This window comes from Peromyscus maniculatus, chromosome 18, assembly GCF_049852395.1.
Source record: "Peromyscus maniculatus bairdii isolate BWxNUB_F1_BW_parent chromosome 18, HU_Pman_BW_mat_3.1, whole genome shotgun sequence".
Lineage (NCBI taxonomy): Eukaryota > Metazoa > Chordata > Mammalia > Rodentia > Cricetidae > Peromyscus > Peromyscus maniculatus.
This window is the reverse complement of record NC_134869.1, coordinates 6,889,393-6,904,551: the sequence shown is the minus strand read 5'-3', so window position 1 is coordinate 6,904,551 and position 15,159 is coordinate 6,889,393. Positions and strand designations below refer to the sequence as shown.

The following is a 15,159-nucleotide window of genomic DNA, read 5'->3' as shown; positions in this document are numbered from 1 at the left end:
CAGCACCATCTGTTCTTTGACTGATGCAAAGTGGTACTAACCAGATTAGGCACAGTACTTTCTCATTCAAATCTGTCTACACCATTCTTAAAGATGTTCCATTGTTCCGTGAGTGAGTAAACATACACATAGAGGCTCAAACACATATTTTCATACCCACAAGATTACACATAAGAAAACACACAAATACACACACCTGTCTTGAACCCAGAAGGGGAAGGGAGGAGGCTGGAATGTTGCAACTCCTTTTGTACTACAGGGAGAGGTAGTGGGTCCTCCCTGCTGTCTACAAGCTTTTTAGACACAACCAGGCTTTTCTGCCCTGGCCTGAAATTATTTCCCCTCCTAGGACAGTTTTTATCACAGACTCAATGACTGTACATATAAGTAACAACCTCTGCACAACTGAGTTTGACCACACAATACCAAGTGCCCATGGAAGAGGGCTGGACATGAAGCCTCCTGATAGATCCAAGTTGACCCATCATAGTCTCCTCACTAAACCTGCCCAGATTCTGACACAAAAGACATTGATTGCACTTGAAAATGGAAATCTCCGTTGTCATTACCCAACAACTTTTGACTGGATTACAGTGCATATTATGTGAAAACAGCCCCAGGTCAGTCAGTAGGAGGCTACTTGGGTCACCCACAGCACTTTCCTGAAATGCGCACTCTATACAACTATGAGGAGGAATCTTTTCTAAGGACTCAGCCATATACATGTTAGAGTGGGCATCAAAATGTCAGGTTCTCTGTGTGAAGCCAGTAAGACAAACCAGACATTTCCTGGAAAGTTACTTCTATGCTGTGAAAGAAAAGAAGTCTACTTATTAATTTTAAAATAGATCCATTGCTTGATTTTTGTAGAGGACATTCCTCCTTCCATGCTGTTCGTGTCTCTGATCTCATATGACCCCTGCCAAGCAAATGAGACCAAGACACTTGACCTCACTCACTCAGATCGCTGTGCTACTCCCTAAGTGACTCCCATCATAACACCGCTCCTACCATACTGACACATAGGTGAGTGACATGTGATTTACTCTTCTCCCTCAATGGACTGCAACTTTTAGCAGAGCAGTAGGATTCCTTGGCAGTCATGCAGTGCCTTCCAAGAGGCTAACTCCTCAGAAAGACTTGTGAATGATCACAGAAATGAACTATTGGATGGGATGGGTCAGTTGGATAAGTGAGTAGATGGTTACATGGGTGTGTGTATGTGTGTGTATGGTTAGACAAGTGGGCATCTTGGTCCTGCTGCTTCAACTTACCTGCTGCTGCTTTGTGCAGAGGTCATAGATCTTCTCATGAGCCTCCTCTCAGAGCCTCCTTGCCTCCTTGCAGGACTCTTGTAGTGAAATCTGCTCCCCCTGCAGGTTTCTGTAGTTCTTTTTCAACATGCTCACTTTTTCCTTTAGCTGAGTCCATTCACTCAGGAGCTGACAGTAGAGGGTGCTGAAATGTCACCAAAAATGATGAGCTCTACCTCCATCTGCCCCTCCTGCCTCCCAATACCATCCTTCCTGCAAGGTCCCATGTCCCCATCCCCATGAACCCTGGGCAGGAACCCGCATTAGCCATTGCAGCATCACTCAGGTGCAGGCCAAAGCCAGAGAATAGCCAAATTGCAGAAAGATTCAAACTACTTCTGAATACGCTGACAGCAAAAGGGATCCATGTACCTATGAAAACTGGATCCCCCACTTCCTCCACACACCCCCTGGTGCTTAACTGTTCACAGTATTGGGGAAACATGAGCAGGTAGAGGAAAACCATGCCCTAAGGGGGACAGAGGACCCAATGGGAATACATTCCATCCATGTTTCCCATAGAAACCAGCTCTGTAAGCTCTTGCCAGAGCCACAGAAACCATTCATGGTGCAAACCATGTTTTCTCTCTAGAAGCTCCAGAAGTTGACAGGAAAATGTTGGGAGGGGCTCTTAGACTCTTCACTCTTAGGAGAACTCAGTTTAGGAGGCAAAAGTCTAAGAGCTATAAGGCAGGCTGCTTGCTAAGAGGTAAACAGGCTAGAACCACAGCCCAGGTTTTGTTCACAGGTGAAGAAGGGAAGAAGCTGCTGTGGGATGTCTTCTGTGTGCTGTGAATAAGTGTTACTCCCATTGGTTAATAAGTAAGCTGCTTTGGCCTATGGCAAGGCAGGATGGAACCAGGCAGAAAAATCCAGGAGAAACAGAAAAGAAAGTCAGAGGTGGAGGAGATGCCAGCTGCCACCCAAGGAGAAACATGCCAGCAGCCTGGCCATGCAGCAGCCATGTGGCAAACAGATTAATAGAAATGGGTTAACTTAAGATGATAGAGCTAGCTAGCCAGAAACTTAAGCCATTGGCCATACAGTTTGTAAGTACTATAAGCCTCTGTGTGTGTCTTTGGGACCATTTGGCTTCAGGAGGTAGGTGGGACAGATTCCTCCTGACAGCTGGGTCAGGCAGGACTGGAAAAACTTCAGACTACCAGAAGCAGTCCTTAACAATTTCAGGGGTCCCATCTAAATTAGGCACTCACCGGTAGGAGTTGGTGTGCTTACTCAGCTCCTTGCAATTGTAAGAAGCCTCACAAATCTCCTTGGGGAATTTCTTTACATCTGACATCTCCTTCTTATGCTGTGTTTTCAGCATCTCCAGCTCAGATTTCAGCCTGTGGTAGGGCATGACCCCAGGAGCAAAGAACCCCATGAACACAGGCGGCAGGGATCACATGCATTAAGGTTCTGTTTTATACTACCGTAGCCCACTGGATGTCACACCCTGAATTCTATGTACTGGACCTCCTGATGTGTATTAGACTTTGCCTTACTGTCCCATGGCCAGGAAAGGCTGGGTGTTAATTGGGAAGGAGACAGGACTACATCAGCTCCCTGTGTAGGCCTGGAGGGGGTACACTAGCTCTCTAAGAAGGTCTAAGGAGTCTGTGCCACAGATTCAGGTCTATCTGAAATCTGCAATGACATTTCCACTGCCTTGGGAACAGAGATTCTTTTCTTTACAAGGATACCCAGAACTCATAATCAGTGTTTCCAAAGAGGAGGCACTACATTCAGATGGATTTATAAACTCCCAAGGGGATTCCAATGAGGCACCAGGATGAGCACAAAGCTGAGAGCAGTGTTGCTCAATGTGGGGCTCCCTGGCCTCAGCACTTACATCACCTGAAATCTTTGAGACATGTGAATATTCAGAACTACTATCAAGCTCTGACTCGCAGGATCTGGAAGGACACACACACACACACACACACACACACACACACACACACACACACTGTAAGGGAGCCTCTTAGACAGTACACAACACACTCAGACACACAATCCTCAGCACAAGGAGATTTATTACCCCAGCAGGGCAAGCATGGCATTGGGAGTCTGCCTCTGGATCACGCAAAGGCAGGCAGCAAGCAGCAGGCTTTTTTCAGCAGTGGGTTTTTAGGTAGAATAGGTTAATCTGTGCTAGGGTGAGTTGTTGAGATCTCAGTGTATTCAAGTAATAAATTTTGATTATTGGACTTTGGTGTTTAGTTTCAAGAATGAGTCAGTGTCTGCTAAAGGGAATGGACTTTGAGGACTAAACTTAGGAATGTAGTCTAATGGTTTATCAAGGGAGAGTGAAGTGAAAAGGGCAAGACCTGCCACTGCCATGTTTGCAACATTTGGGCCCCTTAGAGAGCACTTCACACACATAAACCCACACACAGTTAGGATGTCAGAGAAATGCAGGTAGGTGGCACTGTCTCATAGTATAAGAAACAAGCTGAGAGGAGCAGCGATGAATTCCAGGCCTTCTGGTCACACACAGAAGGACTGAGGAATTCCAGCAGTTCATTCCTCTCATTGGTCATCATCTGTAGCTGAAGGGTCAGTTTATCCACCTGGTTCAGCTGCTCCTCCTGTGCAGTGAGGAAGAAGGGTGTGGATGATGCCTTCCTAGTAGTCCCTGTAGGTACATAAACACAGTGAATTTGTACAGACAAATGGCATAGGGCCAAGAGAGATCATGTGGAGTCCCAAGAGGAGGCCTGAGGGAGAGGAAATGCATGGCACCCAGTGAAGCCCTCAAATATCAGAGCAGATATCCTTAAACTGGGGACCATAAGCCATGTGTCTGTCTTCAATCTCTGAGGATAGATATATGCCTTAGGCCCTACTGCAGCCCCACTGTCCCTGAAAGGCATAAGCAAGGCCAGCCATGTTGGTTTGGAATTGTCAGCCGATGTGATGCAAGAAAGTCCTGGACTGCCTAGTGCTTTGCAGCTCTCTTCCCTGATAACCTGTGTGCAGGACTTAAAGCAACTGAATGTCTCAGACCTAAGTACATGGATGGAAAGTTTCCCTTCCTGGTATTTATATCAGATATTCATGAGATCTACCGAAATCCACTGAGAATAAAGTGCAGCAACATGCTACCCTGATACCTCATTAGTGGTTCTGGGCCTCCTTTAGCATTCTTTGCCAATCATAATGAACTGAAAAAGGTCCCAGCACAACAGCAGCATCCCTGACATTTCCTGGCCCTCTGCCCTCAGAAATCCTCCACTTTGGATCTGCTCTTTTGGAACCCAGATAACCTGCATAGGCCCATTGCTTCAGATGATCACAGCTACTGAACCCCATTAAGAGAAGAACCAATTCTGACATCAACTCCTGCTTAGAAAACCAGTGCTTTCCATGCCAATCAGTGTGCTCAGTTTTGCCTACATGTCAATTGGTGAACCCTGTAAGTACTTAATGAATGCCTCAAGGGCAGTTGGCATTGCCACAACACTGGTGATTTCACAAAAGATGCCAATGACTCACCAGGATGCAATCGAATTTCTAGAGAAGAGACTGTTAGGGTCACTGCTAATGTCATCACCTATCTGATAACAAACTCTTCTCCAATTCACCAAAAGCCAAGCTGCCCTTTCCAGCAGCCTTCTCTGGGACAGAGTAGGGCCTTCAGTACCTCATCATTCCAATCCAGAGATCTCACTGATTGATTCTAGTTCATTCTAATTCAATAGTTCATCGTGTGTGGAGGGCAAGACTCAATTTCCAAACACTGTCCAAGAATGGCTCTTCTCATCCTGAAGAATGCTAACTAATAAGATGAGAAATAAAGGATGCTAAGAAATTAGCTCAGGATAATGGGAAAGGAAGATATGTTCCATAAGGTGAACAAACACATTAGAGAAGATCCATGGGGCAGTTACAATATATGAGGATGGTGGAGGATTATGTGGGTCCTGTCAGAAAAAATGATGTCATATAGGTAATGATGAAACTTTTGCCAAAAGCTTCAGCAGAATGCATTCTAACCATCATGATGTTAGCAAAGGTGTTATCAACTATTGAATGGTATGACTGAAAATACCTAAGGACTGGGCATCCACAGGTGAGCCCTCTGACACCAAGAATAAATACTTAGAGGAAGAGTGATGTTCCATTTTGCACTCAAGGTAGAAGGAAGATGACTGGCTAGTGAGAGGAAAGGAACTCAGAAACCTTAGGGGTCACTGACATGCAGCAATACTTGGTGGTTCCTGCCCTGCTAGTGGTTGTCATTTAAAATGTGAGAACCTCTAGCTGTGTCCAAGGGACTTTACTCTTCCTGTTACTAGTGACACACCAAAAGACATCCAGTGTGGGTGAAGTGCAGGGCTGGTACTGAAACCTCTTTAGTCCCCATGTGCTTCCTTCCCACTCAGAGTGAAAGCAGAGGGCCCTCAACAGAACAGCTGCAGCCTTGACCATCTCTGGCTCTCTGCCAAACTAACCTTGAAAATCCTCAACTTTGTTCTGCTCTTGAAGAACTCTGAGGACTAAAATAGGCCCATTGCTTCTCAGAAATTTTCACCTGCTTAGCCCCACTCCTGGAAGGATCAGCTCAAGCCATCCTCCTTCAGGAAGCTCCCCATCCCTTTCCCAGGACTCACTGCGCTTTCCCCAGAACCATGTATTTCTTGATGTGTGACATGGAGACTGAAGGCCATCTTCCTTCTGCTTCCCTTTGGTCTCCCTGTGCTCTCCATCCTGTCTTCCAAGAATCCTGTTCAGTCTAGTCACCATGTCTGTAGGTGAAACATGAGACACTGCACAAATGCCCCAAGGACAGTTGGTGTTGTTACAACACTGGTGACATCACATGGAATGCCAGGGCTCTCCAGGATACAGTAGAATGTCCATGTGCTGATGTCAACTGGTATATCTATTTCATCCCTTCTACATACCTTACCAAAAACCGACTTGAATCCAAGTTGCCATTTTCAGGAGCCTCTGGGTTCACAATGGAAGCCATTAGTAATAATCCTCCTTCCAAAGCCAGAAATCTAGGCCTCTGCTTCATTAGAAACTTTATCTAAATGAAGTTGAAAGCTCACTTTGCATGCACTGTCCAGGGTTGGATTTTCCCCTCCTTAAAATTCATAATCAATAATTTGAGAAAGAAAGAATGCATAGAAATGAGGTTAGGACAATGGGGAGAAGTAGGGATGAGACCTCTGAAGTGAACAATCCCCCAGGGAAATCCTCAGACTTGTAGACATTGGTGGGCTCTAAGTCACATAGTTAGTTATGAAGATTCCCCCAGAGTGGCAGTAGAGCTAACTCAAGCTATGAGGTCATTAGTGAAGATGTGCCTAGCTCTGGACAGGTCTGGTTGGAGCCACTAAGACCAGGTAAGCTCTCAGATATTGAAAGCAAGCAATTCATGGAAAGAGTATGATGACCCAATCCTTGAAACATAGACTGAGGAAAATGTAGTGGCAAGTCAGAGTTCAATATTGATATGGAGAGGCATCATGAATGAAACATAAACACACACACACACACACACACACACACACACACATATTCACACATACACACAAACCAGGCATACAATCATGGAGTAGAACATGATGTAGATCACTGCTATGGTGCTTCAACCAGTAAACAAAACCAAACGCCTAGTTTTGGAACCACCTGTTCCAATCCACATGCTCTTGCAGAGGTGGCACTGCTAGCTTTGGGTACAAGATCCATTAGGAGGACATGACAGGCAAGGGGAGAGACTCAAGAGTTGTTGCATCATACAGCTTTGTTATATCAAAACACTACATTTCTTATCATGATATTGCTATAAAGAGAATCCAGGTCACATGGTCAGCATGGAATGCATGTTCTCCAACCAAATCTCTGGACCTAAGCATGGTCCTTGCAACCTAGGACTGATGAAACTTTTGGGTGTTCTGTGTCATTTCAGATTTTGAAGCTTTAAGCAAATAAATGTGATTTTCAACTTTATTTCTAAATAGAGTCTATTGAAGACCAAAAACGTTGTGGATATACTGGAATTTGGGAGCAAGGCATGTCCCCTAAACTGATGTATAAACTATTTTAAGAACATAGATGACAGTATTGGGGGTAAAGAAATCAGAGGAGAGAGGTGGTATAGAGAGAGTGGGAAGATACTCAGAGAATGTGATTGCTCACATGAATCCAGAGATGAGGCAGTAGATCTAGATGGAAAAGTATAAAGGATTGCCTGCAAATCCCAGTAATTAGAAAGAGGCCTGGAGTCAGCTGTATAGTTGAGGCCTCAGACAGCTTGGTCTTTCTAACAATCAGTTGTGGAACATCACACTTCCATGAATAGATACCCTGCCCAGGATATATTGTTATTTACCCAGCAAAGACAGAAATCCCTTCTGCATGGTCCTGCTTCTTATCTCACTGATGTCCCATCCAGAGGAGGGTTCATGTTCTTCCAAATGCCCTGAGATCAAGCTGACAGGGGACAGTATCTGTCTTCTACAATATTCATCTCAGCCCACTCTTGGTAGTTGGATCATGTTCAGGAAATGAACTGGGAGATAAGACTTTGCCTAGCCGGTTGTCAATGTTCAGGCTTGAGACTCCCTCTCTGTGAATGTCAATTTTCCTGTCTTCTACAGGCAGGGGAGTGTCTCAGGGGTCTTCTCCTTTTTACATGGTTCAGGTGACCCAAGGGAGAGCCTCCTCAAGCTTATTCACAGCTGCTCAGGATACAGCCTGGCTTCAGATTCCCCAAATCTGGCCTCAGCAGCCATGAGAATGGTGGCACAGTTAACTTGACTATTTTGAGACACAGGCTCTCCTGGAACTTGCACTGCAGTCATTCTTTAGTTCTCCTCCTCATTTCCCAATTGGTTGAGATCAAGGCATGCATCACTATGCCCAGCTCCTTTTTTCTATTTCTAAATGTTCAAACATCCATAAACAACCAGAGTGAGGTCAAGATCATGATGGGGAAAACCACAGAGATAGCTTACCTAAGCTGGAAACTCTTGGACTCTGGCTGGAACAAGCACAGGACCAAACGAGGTACTCTGACTGTGGGTGACAGTCTGGGTGATCACATGAAGCTTCAGGTGACCATGTTCAGGACTGACTGTGAACATACCTATCTGTCCTGAGCCAGACAACTGGAAGAGGCAGCCTGCTGGTGGAAGACACAGCCTACTAAGCCTTTGTCTCAGTACAGAAAATAAAAAGGAAGCCAGAAGTTGGCCATTTGTATTACTTATCAGTTCCCCTTTATGTACCTGCCTCTCAGGGAAGACTGTGTAATTCCTTTTCCCTCAAATTAATGAGTTTATTGAGGTTAATACAGGAGTATAGGTATGGGATTACTTATAGTAATATGAATAACTCTAATGTGTGGCATCACAAAGTCTTACATTATAATGGGTGACTCATGAAGACTCGAATTCTGCATGTGTCTGCATGACTTGTTTGAAGCTGAATGAGACAGAGGGTCTCATTTCTTCAGTGTAGATGTAACCAACCATCTTATTAAATAAGAAACACAGAACCAATGTAAAAGAGAAAGCCAAGAGGTCAGACCTCAGAGCTAAAATCTTACCCTTCCTCCTGCGGTGTTCCTACTTCTCTGAAAGAGAGCTACTTCCTGTGTGTATGTCTTTACATAGTCTTTCTTTTCTGCCTTCTCATTGGTTGTAAACCCAAACACATGACTGCCTCGTCACTGCCTGTAAGTACAGCCCTCCAGGTCTTAAAGGCATATGTCTCCAATGCTGGCTGTATACCTGAACACCCAGAGATCTACCTAGCTCTGTCTATCAAGCGCTGGGATTAAACGCGTGCGCCACCACTTCCACGATCTTGCTATGGCTCTAATAGCTCTGACTCCCGGGCAACTTTATTTATTAACATACAATTAAAATCACATTTCAGTACAAATAAAATACCACCATATTTCCTCTTTTCTATTTTAATAAAAAGAAAAAAGCAAAAGGTTATAACTAACAAAAGAAAAACTATATACAAAAGTACAATAACTATATACAATATATACAAGTAATAAATACCTAAACAATTTTTAGTCCATTTTTATAAAACAAATCAGAGAAAATAATTCCATTTCCTATACTATTTTGGTAAGTCCAAAATGTATCTAATTCACTTTCTATCCTAATTAATCTTCAATTATAAATAACTAATCTTCAACTATAACTAACTAACCTTCAACTCCCTCAGAGACCCAAGAAGGAAATAATATTAGCTAACAAAAAATAAAAACAGGAAGTGCATGCAAGCAACTTCTAAAAAATTTGTGAGTTGACAGAAACAGCCAGCTGCCTGGATGGTCACCTGAGGTTTCTCCGCAGTGTTGGGGTATCATCTTCAGCCTATAGGCTTAGCGTATCTGGCAGACTCATTTGTGAAGTAGGATGTACACAAGGTCAACAGTTCAACCTCACATTGGGTGAGAGCAGTCCATGTACCAGAAACACGTGAATTCCACTAGTGTCATGTCATGATTCAAGATTTTAAATTCTGGAAATTGTTGACGGTTTTTTAATTCAGCTGTCCATTCTTCTTGGCTGTGTATATATGGCTTCATCTCAGCATCCCTTTCTTCTCCACATCCCTCTATTAAATGCCAGTCTACTATTGAGAGGCGTGAGCTTAGTTACTCTTCAAGAATAACTGTTTCAGCTGCTGTTCCATTGCACAATAGAAGCCATCAGCCCACTGCCTGTTCAGCTGCATTCGAAGAAAAGGGCACTGTACCTTTTCTGGATTGTGAAGGCTACTTCAGGGATGGTGCCATATTGTCCTGGCCTCAGAAGTTGCCTTTTGATAAAGCTATAACTACACTTGTTTTGGCAAGAATCAGTAGTCCTTTGTTTCATGTCCTGTCTGTTCATTTTGTCCTGTTGATTCGAGGATACTTTGTTGTCCAGTGGCCAACTTTTGCCACAATGAAAGTTAACTCCATATGCAGTTTCATCAATGCCCATATTTTCTCTGAAGTAGATTGGTACTGCCAGGAGCCAACATGTCTCAAAAAAGAAAAATTTCTAAGTTATCAAACATTTTAAATGCCATATTCTGTAGATCTCTGAAGGGTTTGAAGATGACCTGTCTAAAATATATCTGCTCAATTTTTAAAACATATCTAATATGACTACAAGTTCTATTGTAATGTCTATCTACTAACTTTCATTTCTTTATATCCTAATAGTTGGTAATAATAACGTTCAAAGATCAGAAAATTGCATTACATTGTTAAATGAATTGTATAAATACAATTAGAAATATAAATATAGCATTTTCTAACAATATCAATTTTAAATTTGTATACAATATAAAACAATCCAATCCAATGTAAAGTATTTAAAACTAGTAATTGTATTTTTCTTTTCTTTTCTTTTCTTTTCTTTTCTTTTCTTTTCTTTTCTTTTCTTGTCTTGTCTTGTCTTGTCTTGTCTTGTCTTGTCTTGTCTTGTCTTGTCTTGTCTTTTTAAAGAAGAACCCTAAATCTAATCTCCTTTGCTTAGCCTTTTTCCTAACCCTTGACAACAACTTATAACCAACCTCCCTAAACAATGAAAATTATCCCAGACCCAAAACCCATTAAAAGGACCAAAAAACCACCCACCCCACACCACCCCTTTGGGAATGTGGGTGTCGTATTCTTAAAATTGCTTCCTGCTGGGTATGGGTGAAGTTATCTTTATCCTGAAAAAAAAAATTTAGGTTAATTCTCAAATTCTAGGAAAGGTAACTATATCCTTCATTATCCAGTCTGTGTATAATGCCAAAGTTCAGGGTTTATCTCAAGTCCTTATTCAAGTAGTCTTTGAGACTGGATCATCTCAGCTAGTCATCTCAAAATTGCTCTGAGCACCTTGTATTTCAAAGTTGATCTGTAGATGCTGTTTGTCAACTTAATGATATTATTATTGTCCACGTGGAACTGTTGTTGTTGTGGGGCCCCATCTTCTTCCTGGAAACTTCAGTTGATGTTAGGCCTGGCCGTGATTTCCTGCAGAAAACTGATGAGACTGAATACAAAGACATATATATGCAGCTAATTGAAGCCTTTTTTCTAGAATTAGTTAATACTCTATATGACCATATCTTAACAAAGTTTAAAATGTATGTATATATATATATTAATCTTGTAAATTATATATCAAATTCATACTTTAAGAAAAGTTTAAAGAATCAGAATAGAATCAAAGAGTTGAGATTAGTAATAGAATAGTCTCTTAATTAATTTGGCTTTTGTCCTTTCCCATAGCAGAAGATGGCTCTTTTATTCTGGCATGATACAAGGAGTTTGCATTTTGCTTTTAACAACATGCTTGAGTTTAAAGAAGGAGAGAGCTATTCTCCAACTCCAAAGTCAGCTTTAAATTTTAATGGAACTGGGACTATTAGAAGACCAATAGTGTTAAATCTTTAGAGAAAAGCAGAAACAAATATTTAGGAAGACATAAAATTTTTTAGATAATATATACCCATACGCCGTTTCACTCTGTTTCCTGGGATAGATGATTTGTTCCTTTTCTTCAGTTGTCTCATTTGTCCAGTGTTCTTCAGATTCCTTAACCTTCATTCTCCTAAAAGACAAAAACAAAAACCTTTCCCCAAGACTAATTTTGGGGATGTTCCTTTTTGGCAAGTTATTATCTGATTAAATGAAAAGGCATGTGTTACTGGTACAAGTTAGTTTAAATTGGATGTTCAGGCTGGTTGATGAACTATCACCTTCTCTAATTAAGAGGTCTCTCCTGTTCAAATAGAACCTTCATCAATTTTGATGGTACTCACAGCTTATCTTCTCCTGTAGAAACAAAAGCAAAACCTTGTCCCCAACATAATACATACACTAGTTTCCATTCTGAGGTCAGCATATCCTTAAAGTATATAGGCTGATATAATTCTGTAGTTTTTTCTATTATCCAATGTCTCTCTGCAACTGTTGTTCCTTTCTCATTGGCATTCAGAAAATTCAAAGTTAATAGAGCATTATGCAATCTATTTCTGGGGGTTTTTGTTACCCCTTTCTGTTTATTTAGCATATCCTTTAGAGTTCTGTTTGATCTTTCTATAACTGCTTGACCTGTAGGATTATGTGGTATACCTGTAATATGCTTTATATTATAATAAGCAAAAAACTGTTTCATTTTAACAGAGACATATGATGGAGCATTGTCAGTTTTGATTTGTGCAGGTATATCCGTGATGGCCATAACTTCTAGCAAATGAGTGATTACAGAATCAGCTTTTTCAGAACTCAAAGCAGTTGCTCATTGAAATCCTGAATATGTATCGATGGTGTGGTGTACATATTTCAGTTTTCATTATTCTGCAAAGTGAAACATGTCCATCTGCCAGATTTCTTTCCTCTGAGTACCCTTTGGGTTACATCCTGCTGGTAATGGCGTTTAATTGCAGAAGGAACAAGTAGGACATTTCTCTACTATTTCTTTGGCTTGTTGCCAGGTTGTAGAAAAATCCTTTTTTAAACCTTTACTATTGACATGATGTTTTTTATGAAATTCTGAGGCCTCCAGCACATTTCCTATCAATAATTTATCAATCTCATTATTGCCTTGTGCTAGAGGGCCTGGCGGACCAGTATGGGATCTGATGTGAGTTATATATAAAGGATGACTCCTTTTCCTGATTGTATCTTGTAATTGAATAAATAGTGAAGTTAATTCTGAAGCATCAGGGATAAATTCTGCAGTCTCAATATGTAATACCACTCTTTCAGCATACTGAGAGTCAGTTACTATGTTGAGAGGTTCTAAAAAATCCATTAATACCAACAGAATAGCTTCAGGTGATAATTCTCTTGGACTATTTAAGTTCTTGTCACCTTCTAAGGTTTTGAACAAATTATTCAGTTCATCATTTTTTACCTCAACAATAGTTCATAGATGAGAAATATCTCCAAATAATATTTGAAAGTCATTAAGAGTCTGTAGTCTATCTCTCCTAATTTGCACCTTTTGGGGTCTAATTTTTTGTAGCTCTATTTTATATCCTAAATAATTAATAGAATCTCTTCTTTGTATCTTTTCAGGAGCAATTTGTAATCCCCAGCAAGGCAAATTTTTCTTTACTTCTTCAAACATTCTTTCTAAAGTATCTGCATTTGAGTCAGCTAGTAAAATGTCATCCATATAATGATAAATTATAGATTTAGGAAATTTTTTATGTATCACTTCCAATGGCTGTTGTACAAAAAATATTGGCACAGAGTTGGGCTATTCAACATTCCTTGTGGGTGGACCCTCCATTGAAATCTTTTAACCGGTTGAGAATTATTATAAGTAGGCACTGTGAAAGCAAATCTTTCTCTGTCTTTTTCTTGTAAGGGTATTGAAAAGAAACAGTCTTTTAAATCAATAACTATAAGAGGCAATCCTTTTGGTAACAGAGTAGGCAAAGGCATCCCAGATTGTAGAGAGCCCATAGGCTGAATTACTTTGTTAATTGCTCTAAGGTCTGTTACCATTCTCCATTTACCAGATTTCTTTTTAATAACAAATACAGGAGAAATCCAAGTGCTGGTTGATTCTTTAATATGCTGAGCATTTAACTGTTCTTCTACCAGCTCTTCTAAAGCCTGGAGTTTCTCTGTTGTTAAAGGCCATTGCTGGACCCATACAGACTTGTCTATTAACCATTTTAAAGGTAGAGCTGTTGGTGTCTTTGGAAGATCATCAGTTGTTGTGCCCTGTTCTTGTATAATATGGATGGCTGGTGACCACTCATTAGAACAATATCTTCTAATATTTCTCTCAGAAACATGTGCTAGTTTATGATTTGTTTCTGAGATTGGAGAGATATTAATCTGAGTATTCCATTGTTGCAATAAGTCTTGACCCCACAGGTTCATAGCGATGTTAACCACATATGGTTTTAATTTTCCTCTCTGTCCTTCTGGACCTCTACATTCGAGCCATCTTGCACTCTGTTTCACATGAGATAATGTCCCAATTCCTAACAGTTGAACGTTTACCTCCTGAAGAGGCCAAGTTGGATGCCAAAATTCTTGTGCAATTATGGTCACGTCCGCACCTGTGTCTACTAGACCAGACAACAAAACACCATTTATTTTTATCGTTAATTTTGGTCTTTGTTCATTAATAGAAGTTTGCCAAAAATTTTTCTTTATGTTTTCTCCTGAATTTTCAATTCTCTCTGTTTCATCATCCTGACCAGCATGATTTATTCCAATAGGCATTTGGTTATTTAATTGCTCTGAGCAGGGGTTTCCTCTATGGCTGCAGAAAAGGTTTGAACTGGATTTGCTATGGAGCCCTGCATGAGGCCCCTCTGGGAGTTTCCCAAAGACTGAGGCAAAGGACTACCCTGTCTGTCCTTTGTTCATCTACATTCATTGGTCCAGTGTTTTCCCTTACCACACCTTCTGCATACTCCAGAAGGAAGGGACATTCTGTTGCCATTGTTGCTTGAAGAAACATTGTTTCTAGGAATGACCTGTTTACAGTCCCCTTTTAAATGTCCTTGCTTTCCACATCTAAAACATCTAAAATTCCTCAAACCTTTTGAAATTGCTTCTCCTACCTACCTATCATCATGCTCATGAGCCTCAACATTAACTGTGTCTCTAATCCAATCTTCCAAGGTACAGATCTTGCCTTTAACAGCCTGATTATTCTTTTACATGCTGCATTTGCATTCTCAAAGGCCAAAGATTCAATTACTATCTTACTAGCTTCTGAATCTGAGACCATCCTCTTTACTGCTGAAGCCATTCTTTGTAAAAAATCTGTGAAAGATTCTTTTGGGCCTTGCATAACCTTTGTAAATGACTCATTTTTTCCCCTGGTTCCTCAACTCTGTCCCATGCATT

The 15,159-nt window shown here is 41.1% G+C and overlaps 1 protein-coding gene across 9 annotated transcripts in view; it reads left to right on the top strand.

Moving 5' to 3' along the window:
- Positions 1 to 15,159, top strand: part of LOC143269255 (disks large homolog 5-like) — a 126,341-nt gene that overhangs the window by 78,704 nt on the left and 32,478 nt on the right. Inside the window, exon 1 of one of the 9 annotated variants that reach the window (XM_076554322.1) lies at positions 928 to 1,026. The exons of the other annotated variants lie outside the window; for them this stretch is intronic. The gene's annotated coding sequence lies outside the window, so the exon portion shown is untranslated. Of the gene's footprint in view, positions 1 to 927; positions 1,027 to 15,159 lie in introns of those variants that run through there. 9 annotated transcript variants of the gene reach the window in all.